Source organism: Lissotriton helveticus, chromosome 3_1 (assembly GCF_964261635.1).
Source record: "Lissotriton helveticus chromosome 3_1, aLisHel1.1, whole genome shotgun sequence".
Lineage (NCBI taxonomy): Eukaryota > Metazoa > Chordata > Amphibia > Caudata > Salamandridae > Lissotriton > Lissotriton helveticus.
The window spans coordinates 136626934-136638981 of record NC_136061.1 but is presented as its reverse complement, the minus strand read 5'-3'; the positions used below and the strand labels follow the sequence as shown (position 1 = coordinate 136638981).

At 42.3% G+C, this 12048-nt stretch overlaps 1 protein-coding gene across 3 annotated transcripts in view; it reads left to right on the top strand.

Moving 5' to 3' along the window:
* Positions 1 to 12048, top strand: part of GALNT17 (polypeptide N-acetylgalactosaminyltransferase 17) — a 1757718-nt gene that overhangs the window by 1522888 nt on the left and 222782 nt on the right. Inside the window, exon 1 of one of the 3 annotated variants that reach the window (XM_078679405.1) lies at positions 8918 to 8965. The exons of the other annotated variants lie outside the window; for them this stretch is intronic. The gene's annotated coding sequence lies outside the window, so the exon portion shown is untranslated. Of the gene's footprint in view, positions 1 to 8917; positions 8966 to 12048 lie in introns of those variants that run through there. 3 annotated transcript variants of the gene reach the window in all.

The following is a 12048-nucleotide window of genomic DNA, read 5'->3' as shown; positions in this document are numbered from 1 at the left end:
CCTTGGCAAAAGTTCTGCTTGATTCCAGAAGTGATCTAAAGTTCTGGGATTTAAGGTCTACTACTTATACCCCTATTTGTCTTTGTTCTCTTTGTGCGTGCAAGGGTCTCTGAGCCCAGTCCAGATCAGTTCTGTCCTCACTGGTGCAGAATGACCACAGGGGGTGAAGACAACATTGTGCAAGGGAGACAGGCACTATTCAGGTGCAAGGAAATTTCATCCCACTACTCTAAATGCAGCCAAGTCTCATTGAGCTCAGCTCTGAGTCATCCAGGAAAGGCCAGGCACATCTCCCCCCCCTGTGGCTGTCTACAGTGAATGCAAATCCCCAGCGCCAGTCACTCCAAAACCGTACAGTCAATCCACAGACAGGCAGAGGCACACAGAATGGTTAAACAAGAAAATGCCTACTTTCTAAAAATGCCATTTTCAAACACACAATTTAAAAACCATCTTTATTAAAAGATGTGTTATTAAATTCTGAGTTCAGAGGGCCTAAACTTTATTTCTCTATCTAGTCCCAATGGGAAGTTATACTTGTAATATGTTACAAAGTATTTCCTATGTTATCCCATGGGGCAACTAGCATTTCAATAGTGAAAAATGAAATTGGCAGTATTTCACTATCAGGACGTCACACACACAAGTACTTGTCCTACACTTCACATACACTGCACCCTGCCCATGGGGGTACCTTGAGCCTACCAGAGGGGTGCCTTACATGTAAGAAAAGGGATGGTTGGGGCCTGAGAAGTGGGGCACTTGCTTGGTCGACATGGCAGTTTTAAACTGTGCACAGACACTGCAGTGGCAGGTCTGAGTTATATTTACGGGCTACTAATATGGGTGGCACAATAAGTGTTGCAGGCCCACTAGTTGCATTTGATTTACAGGTCCTGGCATCCGTAGTACACTTTACTAGGGACTTACAAGTAAATCAAATATGCCAATGAGGGAGAACCAATTATAATCACAATTTTCCCAGAGACCATATGCACCTTAGCACTGAGTAGCAGTGGTAAAGTTCCCAGAATAACAACAACAGGTCAGGAATAGAATAGGAGGAAGAGGCAAAAGGTCTGTGGTTGACCCTGCAAAAAGGGTCAAGTCCAACAGGTTTGAAGTACGGTTGATACAGCAGAAGACCACAGATGAGGCAGAGAGGAGAATGAAGGAGGAAAGGGGAGCCGGGTTGTCTGGCAGCCCAATAAAGTGACAACAAGGCAGCACAAGTGGGCACCTCAGGTATTTATAGCGCGAACAAGACCCAGTAGGGTATCAGAGCGCTTTACAAGTGAATGGAAAATAGAAATGACCTATATAACAAACAACATCATGGTTAGAAATGTCAGAAGAGACAAACTTAATGACGACACAGCATACATAATCATAAACAGTCTCTGCAAAAATAGGACAGAGCAGGCATGAAGAAAGAGGGAGAAGAGTACACAAAGCATGTTACAAAGTCATAAAAGGGGGTTCTCCAACAAATACAATAAAAATACAAGTAAAAACAGAGAGGGGATGGGTATTGAGTGCATATGAGGCAAGGGGATTCTAGGGCAAGAATTTGTTCATTAGAGGTGCTTTAACTTACTTTTTTAAATTAACAGTGCATTACGATTTGATCAGCGTTGCAGGTAATCAGAAGTAGATCTTCCAGGGAATCCACTCCCACTGTTCAGGGAATAGAGGAACTGCAAGGAGCTCCTTGCCAACTGGGCAAAGAGATGGCAGTGGTGGACCACCCACCCCTCACCTCACGAAGGCTTGCTTTCAAAACTGCAAGCAGCATTTTATAGCTAGGTCAAAGGACAGCAGGAATAGGACAGAAGGTGTGACTGTCATGCAGATGATGTATAAGTTCATGTTATGAGTCTAGTACTGGGGCAGTGGGCAGAGGCAAGCCGGCACTAGCCCTTTGGCCGGAGATTGATTACAGATCTGCAAGAGTATCGGGAAAAGTTCTGGGCCCAATTCCTTCCAAATTTTGTGTGGTAGTAGGCCCATAGGGGATCCTGAGGCGACACCCAGAGCTACTCTGTTGAAATCCTCCACCGAAGGTATCTCAAAGTGATCTCGGGAGCTCAGGTTATCGGGCCCCACCTGTCTCTTTTTCTTCGCTTGTAATAGTCTCCTAGCCCTACCATTATGATCTTCCTCTTTAGTCATAGTACCCGTTTTGAGTCCATCAATGATTATTCTGCTCTTGTCCTGAAAGAAGGTCACTAGACTATCACAGAGACCTTGAGTGGGAAAATTTTGTTTTTAGAACAATCTGGATTTGCAATATCACTCACTAGTTTAAAGATACTTCTAGTACTATTTGGCGATTTCGAAATAATGTCTGTAAAGTACTCTGCTTTTGCTATAAAAAATTATTTTTTATAATTAGCTATTGTCGTCTTCCAGCCGGTTTTATCCTCTTCTTCATATATCTTTCTTCACTCCCTCTCCGCTTGCTTACAGCCCTGTTTCAAGTTTCTTAATTTTTCATTATACAATGGGGCTGATGGTCTACCTGTGTTTTTTATACCTTTTTAGCGGGGCAGTTTGATCCAGCCTCATATTTATCTGTTCAAAGAAGGCCGCATAATTCTCTTTCACCGGCTTATCTACATCAAAGAGCCTATTAATGTGAAATAATGTCGCCTTTTTAAGGAGCCCCTTCCAGTCCCTATTCTGATAGTACCTTGTCACACAAATAGTTGGGATATTCATCCTGAAGTTATGTAACCAGAATTTAATCAAGTGGTGGTCCGACCAACCCACAGGCAGGATGTCCACTACTCCCATGACCTGTTTTTCGGAGAAGATTAAATCCAATATATGTCCACCCTTGTGTTTTGGCTCTGTGACCTATTGTTGCAGGTTTAAGCTCTCGCAAGATTGAAAGAGGTTCTAATAGACTAAGTCCAAATTCCCATTTAACCACAGGTTAAAATCCTCCACAACGAGCAATCTAGAGTGGGTAAGCACCATATTTCTAATGACCTCGATTAGCGTCTGCTGTTGTTGTGGATTGGCTGCCCCAGGAGACCTATAGCATACTATGCTGGTCAGCACCTGTCCTTTAAGGTCTTTTAAAGAGACTCCTAAAAGTTCAATGCCGTTAGTCTCATCAATATCCATTGGGGCAAAATCCCATATCTCTTTAAAAATAATCCCTAATCCACCCACCATGCCATTAGTTTCAAGCTTGTGGAATACTTTGTATCCCAGTAGGCAAGCCATCCAGCTCCTAATCTGAGTCCACGTCTCTGTCATAAACAGTGCAACCAGGTCATGTGTTTCCAGCAACATTTAAATCTCCACATGGTGCTTAGACAGAGATCTGACGTTAAGCAGACCACATGTAAGGGTATCCCTTCTAACTTAGTCCGATTCTGGTCCTGCGGTCTCCTCAAACTTATATTCACCGACCCCACCTCCAGTTTCACCTATATCCCGTAGTTCTTTACTTGTGTAGCGGTGTCCCTTGTATACTGCCTCATACCTCCCCAAGCGGTCAGCATGGCTGGCGCTGTTTATGGCCGGTGCATGTCTTTTTATGGGCAATAAGGGGAAAAGCTAGAATGCTAACCCCAGAGGGATATATGACGTTACAACGCGGACTTTTACCACGCAGACCATTACCACGCATTTTTTACAACGCAGGACCCTTTACCACGCATACCATTACAACGCTGGTATTTACAACGCAGGTACTATTACAACGCATACCATTACAACGTAAGTATAGGTAAGTAAATAATATGGTGAAATAATTATTAATAATATTTTTTTTAATTAATAAATTATTATTTTAATATTTAATATGTTAATTATTTATATTAATATTTAATTATTAATTTTTAAATATATATGTTAAAAATACCCCTGTACCCCAAAACCCAAACCCAGCCCTAAAACCTAAAAATACCCCTGAACCCCAAAACCCAAACCCAGCCCTGAACCCTAAAAATACCCCTGTACCCCAAAAACTGAAAACTGACCCTGAACCCTAAAAATACCCCTGCACCCCAAAAACTGAAAACTGACCCTGAACCCTAAAAATACCCCTGTACCCCAAAAACTGAAAACTGACCCTGAACCCCAAAAATACCCCTGTACCCCAAAAACTGAAAACTGACCCTGAACCCTAAAAATACCCCTGTACCCCAAAAACTGAAAACTGACCCTGAACCCTAAAAATACCCCTGTACCCAAAAACTGAAAACTGACCCTGAACCCTAAAAATACCCCTTTACCCAAAAACTGAAAACTGACCCTGAACCCTAAAAATACCCCTTTACCCAAAAACTGAAAACTGACCCTGAACCCTAAAAATACCCATTTACCCAAAACCCAAACCTAAAATATTTTAAATAAAATTATATACTTACCAATACTTACGTTGTAATGGTATGCGTTGTAAAAGTACCTGCGTTGTAAATACCAGCGTTGTAATGGTATGCGTGGTCAAGGGTCCTGCGTTGTAAAAGTTGCGTGGTAAAGGTAGGTCGTGGTAAAAGTTGCATGGTAAAGGTTGTATACCACCCCAGAGTATGGCAGGTCCGATCTGACAGACGGACACCACAGGGTCAAGCAAAAGAATAGAAGTACTGGTTCCTGGAGTCAAGTTAAGAGCAATTTCAATAAAATATTTGTAAAAGAGTGTAAAGTGCAGCATGCATTAGCAACAGATATAGACCACACACATTCAAACAGCAAAGCACCACGTATCAGCCATGGAATAGAATAGGTCCTCCATGGTGCAAGGAAAGAGAATAGCAAGGTACTAGAGGGTCTCAAGAGGATTTAGAGAGCCAGTTGAAGGAGAACAGGGCCACACCTATCAGCTGGGGTGAAGGAGATGAAGAAAGGCAGATAGTGGTCACACAAACAGTGTATCTCTGCCTCCCGAGCCCCATGGTGGGAATTGTTATGGGTGTATGTTTTTTTCATGACCATTGGTGCTGAAAATAGTGGCCCTTACCTACAATTAGTGACATACTTCATCATCAGGCTCAACATCCCGACCTTGATTCTGTCGGGAAGGGCTCAACACTCAAATTGTAACACTTATGTTTTGCATTACAGCTCTAAGGTCATCGGTTGCTATAAATAGAATTGTCTTGAAAAACAGTCAATATTTTATTGCCATTGGTGTTTATTCCAGCCAAGATATAAATATATGGATGGAAAAGGAAAATGTGTATCCTGCCGTCCTAATTTTTAAATTACACATTTTAACCTTTTTATGTGCAAGGGAATGCCTCCTGTACCAAACTGTTTTCTGTGTTATGTTCTTTGGTGCATTTAAGATTTTGTAAGTTGTAGGGGCAAAGCTTTATGGAGTGTATGTATGGCAGCGGGGGACCTGATGTTGATAAGTGATGGGCTACAGATTAGGGGACGTAGGAGCAACATGGACCAAAAGGGTTAGGGGATGTGGGTGGTGCTGAAACCATAGAGGTGTACAGACAGTAATTGGTAGTGAGTGGCAGAGTACTTTCAGCCTTGAGGACAGCAGGAAGGTAACAGATAGACAAGTGATGGGTATGTTGCAAAAATGTTTGTGATAGGGAGGTAAGCCAAGTCGAAGGCTTTACAATGCACTAGTTTAAACTTGATGTGGTACCAGAGGCTTACAGATTGGGATGGGGGTCTGCAGGGGAATATGCAAGATAACATTATTTGGTAAATGGAAGTATAGTAAGGCAAGGGGCTATGTGAAGGCCAGGGATCATATAGAACAAGTGAGCAATTATGGGTTTTTATTTTCAGCAGATATGAGCACAAATGGGAAATAAAGAAAGATGTAGGAAGGTGGGGTATTATGTAATAAGGTTGGCCAAGCTTCACTATGCAATACCATCACATTACCCCTAATAGGTCATTTGGAGTTACACTAAAAATCCCTAGCTCAGTCCTGGTAGTGTGGGACAGAGCAGTCAGGCTTAACTAGAGGAACACATGTTAAGCATTTCAGAGTACCACCATGGATGATAAGTAATTGACACGACTCAAAAGGAATTCGACACAAATTTATGAAAAATAAAGCTTACTTTTATATAAATTTAGACACCAAAATGAAGACAAGTGGATGAGCATAACCAGAGTTATGGATTTTAAAGGAAAAATATATCATGCATTTCACTCTTGCAAAACGATAGCACTGCAGTCAATTGTGAAAAAGCATTTGTGACAATAGATCACTTCCAGGTCTTGTTCAGTGGAAACCACTGGATGGGAAGGTGATGCGGGTCCCAGGACCAGGGTCCAACAGTAAGCCTCAAGTAAAAGTAGCGGTAGTCGAGCTGGACACAAACAAGTGTTAGTCACAGAAAACCCAGCCTTGGATTGTGTCGACATCCTGGAGTCTGGGGAAAAACATTAGCTGCCTGAAATATGCTAGAGGACTACATTTCCCCAATGCACTAAACCATTTACTTCTTAGTAATCCCCTGGCGGCCCGATGGTCAGTGATTCTTTGGTTCTGGAGCGCGGTTTACCTGCGGACTGCTGTTCTGGAGCCGCCTTTGCATAGGTAACGGTGTTCTCTTTCCTTTGGAACCAGTATCTGGTCCAGGACGAGCCTCCTAACCACTTCATTTTCCCACCTGCCCAAGTTGCAAATGTGCCAGGGGTTCATTTTTTCTTCCTCTGGGAGGAAGCCTGGTTGTATATCATAGGCAGTGAGGGCTTTGAAGCTCACCGCCTTGATGTGCCACTTCACTAGCCATCCTGCCAGGGAGGGCGGTGACACCTCCAGCCCAGGCAAGCCTTTGATCCTACATCCTGAGTGACTTCATACCTCTTGGCAAGGAGTCAGATCCCTGTCTCGGTGGCAGCAGCTGCAGACTGTCAGCTATTGTACAAGAAAGGCTGGGGCAACAAGTTGTCATCTCTTTACTTGGGTCACTCCCAGTGGCACAATCAGTGCTGGTGACCCATTTAACTCCCATGCCCTGGGTGCCACTAGTACCACTTACTAAGTACTAAAGTAAACAAAATCACATTGCAACAATACATCACAAACAGCAGCTATAGAATCAGCAGAATGCATCACCAGAACAACAAAGAGCCACACAGCAAATGTGCACAAATTTTACTGTCAAACATTACCACCTCCAGAAATTTAATTTCCTAAAACAGTGGTAAAAGTTGTTTAGAGCAAATACTGTCTCGATAGCACCAGTCAAAAATGTTTTGTGATCCGCCCCACCATTTCAACAGGGCAAAACTGTTGATCCCCACCAGCCTTTTCTATCACCTCTGAATTTACAGTCCAGGAATAGGACTTGTACCTCTGTTACTGTGGCCTCTGTGTCAATGAAATGACAGTCAAGATGAGTGACAGCTAAACGTTCTGTGTGACAGCACCAGCCTATGGTGGCATACTTTGACTATTGTTCATAACACACATGCCCACTTTGTGGTTTGAAAAACTACACCATGTCCATGTCTAATTTCCAGGATATCTTACAATGGCCAGCCAGACATGCACGCTTTAAACCTCTCAACTCAGCTTGAGAGCAAGTGCAGGCCTCCAGTGTGCTGCAGAGCACTGAGAAAGGCCAATCCCACCAACCAGAGTGCTGCTCTCATGCTGCATGTGAGCAGCTCTTTGATTAGGCCTGGGAGTTTGCTGGTGCCCACTTTGCTGTCGACGGAACAATGGTTTTTGGTGGCCTCAAGAGGTCCTGTTAGAGTAGGGTATGACTATGTTACTAAAGTCAATTCTGGGAGAAAGTTTTTGTAGGGTAACATACAAAGGATACTTTATTATATTTATAATACATATATATAATATAATTATCAGGTGCTCACATGAGTGACAAAGAGCTTATAGTGACTGAGTGAAAAAAATATATTAAAACTATATACAAAAATGTCACAAACAAGGGTATTCCCCGCAAATATATACAGTGGGGTAGGGGAGTTTCCTTGATTGGGTCGACGGCGTTTCGATCTAAACAATTTTAGATCATCATCAGGACGTGGTGAGCTTTACCTGAAACAATTTTAAAAAAGTGTAAGGAAATTTTAGAACTCTGTCCCTACATACATAATTTCTTAGTCGAGTGGTATAGTGCTCCCAGGGACATATATAGCATGCACATTTGTTCATGATCAATAGACTAAGCAAACTTGTTCATGATCAAGAGACTAGGCAAACGTGAATTATTCGCTAAGCCTTGATCTCTGAATTCTCATATCTGATGGAATTTAAAATCTTCACTCCATCTAAGTAAGCCATGTTTTTAATGAAAAGCGCGAGATTAAGCATGCCACTCATAGAGCGCATAGCGAAGCTTGTACGCCTAATGAAGCTCCAAAGAAAGAAAGCACGATTAATTCACGTTTGCCTAGTCTCTTGATCATGAACAAGTTTGCTTAGTCTATTGATCATGAACAAATGTGCATGCTATATATGTCACTGGGAGCACTATACCACTTGACTAAGAAATTATGTATGTAGGGACAGAGTTCTAAAATTTCCTTATATTTTTTAAAATTGTTTCAGGTTAAGCTCACCACGTCCTGATGATGATCTAAAATTGTTTAGATCGAAACGCCGTCGACCCAATCAAGGAAACTCCCCTACCCCACTGTATATATTTGCGGGGAATACCCTTGTTTGTGACATTTTTGTATATAGTTTTAATATATTTTTTTCACTCAGTCACTATAAGCACTTTGTAACTCATGTGAGCACCTGATAATTATATTATATATATGTATTATAAATATAATAAAGTATCCTTTGTATGTTACCCTACAAAAACTTTCTCCCAGAATTGACTTTAGTAACATAGTCATACCCTACTCCAACAGGACCTCTTGAGGCCACCAAAAACCATTGTTCCTTCTATAAATACTTCAACCCCAGGTTTTACTAATGGGGTACCCTTGTTTTCCATAACCACTCTGCTGTCGACGGCCCCACAGAAGAAGAGGTCCAAATCGAAGTGAACGTGTAAGGTAAGTGGGGGGGGGTTTCACTTTTATTTTCACGCGCACCCACTTGCCTGACCTCCTCCTCGTAGATGCCAGCCGCCACTGATATCCACATAAGCTAAATTTACCCGCAGTGATCCTAAATGAATCTCATTTATATGGTCAGAGATTATCTTGAAGTATGGTATGGAGCCGGCTCCAAGCACAGATTTTTTATTAACATTTTCGTCACCAATTCAAGTTAATATCCAAAGGTCAACATTTGTTTTCCAGCATGTGCAGGTGAATGTCCCCACCCTCTGTTAGCACTGAGATGCTCTCACCTGTGCACGCACCCCCGGGCCCGTCCTAACTGCCCACAGATGCTTGCCTGATTGGATTCGCCGTGAGGGCTGCACAAACTCTCATCTGTTCGCACAGATTAGTTTTCGTTGTCCCAGATTTCAATTTTTCGCTTCTTCTTGAGGAATAAACCGCCAAATTACTGCTGCTACATCTCTGCTTCTCGTGGTGGGGTGTAGCTGCGAACCGCTTCTTGCTCTGAACATTTCACTTCACGGTTCTGATCAGAAGATGTCTGAGCGTTGCCATCTCCGCGCGCCGCCGCGTGCGCAGCCAATTGTTCTCGTCTCCACTCCAGTCTCCTTCTGTAGCGCTTTGCCTGGAACGGAACACAACTGGGCGCGTCAAGAAGATGTAGCGTTGCAATAGACCCAGACGCCTAATCCTATAAGCGCCTTATTTTTTAAATTATCGTAAATGTATCTGATGACGAGATGCAAAGAACCAGACCTTAGAATCATGGCGACGTTCATTAGGTGTAAATGTTAACACCAGGCCCTCTTTCATACGAAAAAGAGACCCCCTTCGTAAAAGTGGGAAAGCCTGAAATTGACGCCCATCTTATTTTCTGGAACTAAGTTTAGTTCCAGCTGAGAAAACAACAGACCAAATCATCGCCAAAAAGAATTCCATTCGAACATAACTCTGCTTTTGACACGGCCCAGCAGAAGCAGCACAGTGCATTACAGAAGACGTTCGTTTTGCAGCAGGAGTATTTCAAAGCCGGAAGCTTATGGAGAGTGAAAACCAGGCTCAATAAACTAATATTTAGATCAGAGGGGAAGGGTTGAAACACTGAACTGCAATATTGCTAAACATTCCGTAGTTTTCATCTTTGCACATTATAAATATATGTGAGTGTGTGTGTACGTTTTTTATATTTCATACTTTTTATCTCTGCACGTTATACATATATATGAGCGTGTGTGTATATGAGTGTGTGTCTTTTTTATACATATTTAGGTATTTTGATTGCACAGAACCGAGCAGTATAAACACCAGTGTATCACAGTAACTTATTAAATATAGAACCTATTTTAAGTTGGCTGTGAAATATGAATTTCACCATCATGTTGACAGCCCCAAACCACTCTGCAGAGTTATAACATTGTCCTGACAACTAGGATTATGTGGAATAGAGCACCAAACTATGCAGGAAGGTTATCTAAATTCTACAGTGAAAAATGCAAGTGATGTGATATGGGAATGCCCAAGGCTACAGAAATTCTGGTTGGGCTTACGTCGCAAGATGTCCAATGCTATCAATGACTCTCTGGAGCTTCCCCCGGGGGGGGTCACACTAGGGGGCATATTTACAATGTAATGGCAGAGCATAGAGCTGTGGCAAAAATTACAGCTCCATACTCTGCCATTTCCAAAACTCAGGGATGCACCGTATTTTCAACACTATGGAATGCCCCAGTGTTTTTCCTAGGGCTGGTGCTAAAAATAACTGCGTAGTGCCAACGGGGCACCCCTTGCACCATAGTGCCTGTGATTGTTTATGTGCAGAAAGGTTTCCCTTAAATCAGTAACAGCAATGTATTACTTCTATGTGTGCTGCACACATAGAAGTAGCAAATCATCATTAATTAAAAATTGATTGGGGACACCTTCCTGCACATAAAAGATTCATTAGGGGTTTTGCTGTTTCTAAGTGTGCTGCAGAATGTGGCACACATAGAAAAAACAAAAACGAGGATAAATACAAGTATTTCTCATTATTGCTCCATTCTAACTGCTGTATTGCATCAAGTTCGTTTTTGGCTCTGCCTCAGATTTATAGATCTTTGTAAATCTGGGGCAGCTTTAAAAACAGTGGTGGCTTCTCCATAGGGGTGTGGAGGCGTCGCCCCACTGCTTTCTCGCAGTGCGAGAAGCAGAAACATAAAATGGTAAAACTCCCTTAGGGCATGTGTGCGTGCAACATATGTGCACAGATAAATTTCAGGGGTGCAACAGGGTGTCTTTTTGACACCCCTGCACCCTGAAATGTGCAATTTGCGAAGACTTATTGGTACTCGCAAATTGCATGCGCATTGCGCATGCAATTCCCCATTCATTCCCATGGGCCCGTCGGCCCATAGGAATGAATGGAAAGCCATTCCTTTTTTGCGAGTCGCAATTTGCGAGTCGCAAATAAGGAATGTGTAGGAATCGCCATTTTCACAGCGATTCCTACATGCATAGGCTTTTGCGAGTCCTTCATTGTGATTCCTTAATTATTGCAATTAAGGACTCGCAAAATCCTACCTTGATGCATGTGCCTGTAAACATTCTAATTCCAATTGTGTTCAAGCTGTGTTCAAGCTAACTATACATAAAAAATAAACATGTAATATAAAAATTACATAACAGCACCATGTATATTGCCACCTCCAGGTTCTGATGAAATTTACAAACCACTCAGACTTTAGCCTTGGTGTTATACCTGTCAGCCTTAGGGTGGTGTTCCGTCCAACTTTTCGCCTTCCTCCTCCAATTTTTCTTACTTTGTTTTAGCTGTTTACCACTGCTAACTACATTCTCGTGCTTTACCTTGTGAGTGGTGAGAGCCTTTTCTGATGATATTAAATGGGACAATTCTGATGACATTTGTTGGAAAAAGTGATACTTTTTTGCTTGGTCTCCCCATTTCTTTTCTACTGATACCACTGTTTGTTTTACTCTGTGCACTGGGACACTGCTAACCAGGCCACAGTGCATGTGATCTGTTCCTTAAAACATATTGAATTGGCTAACCCTTAACTGGCATATTTA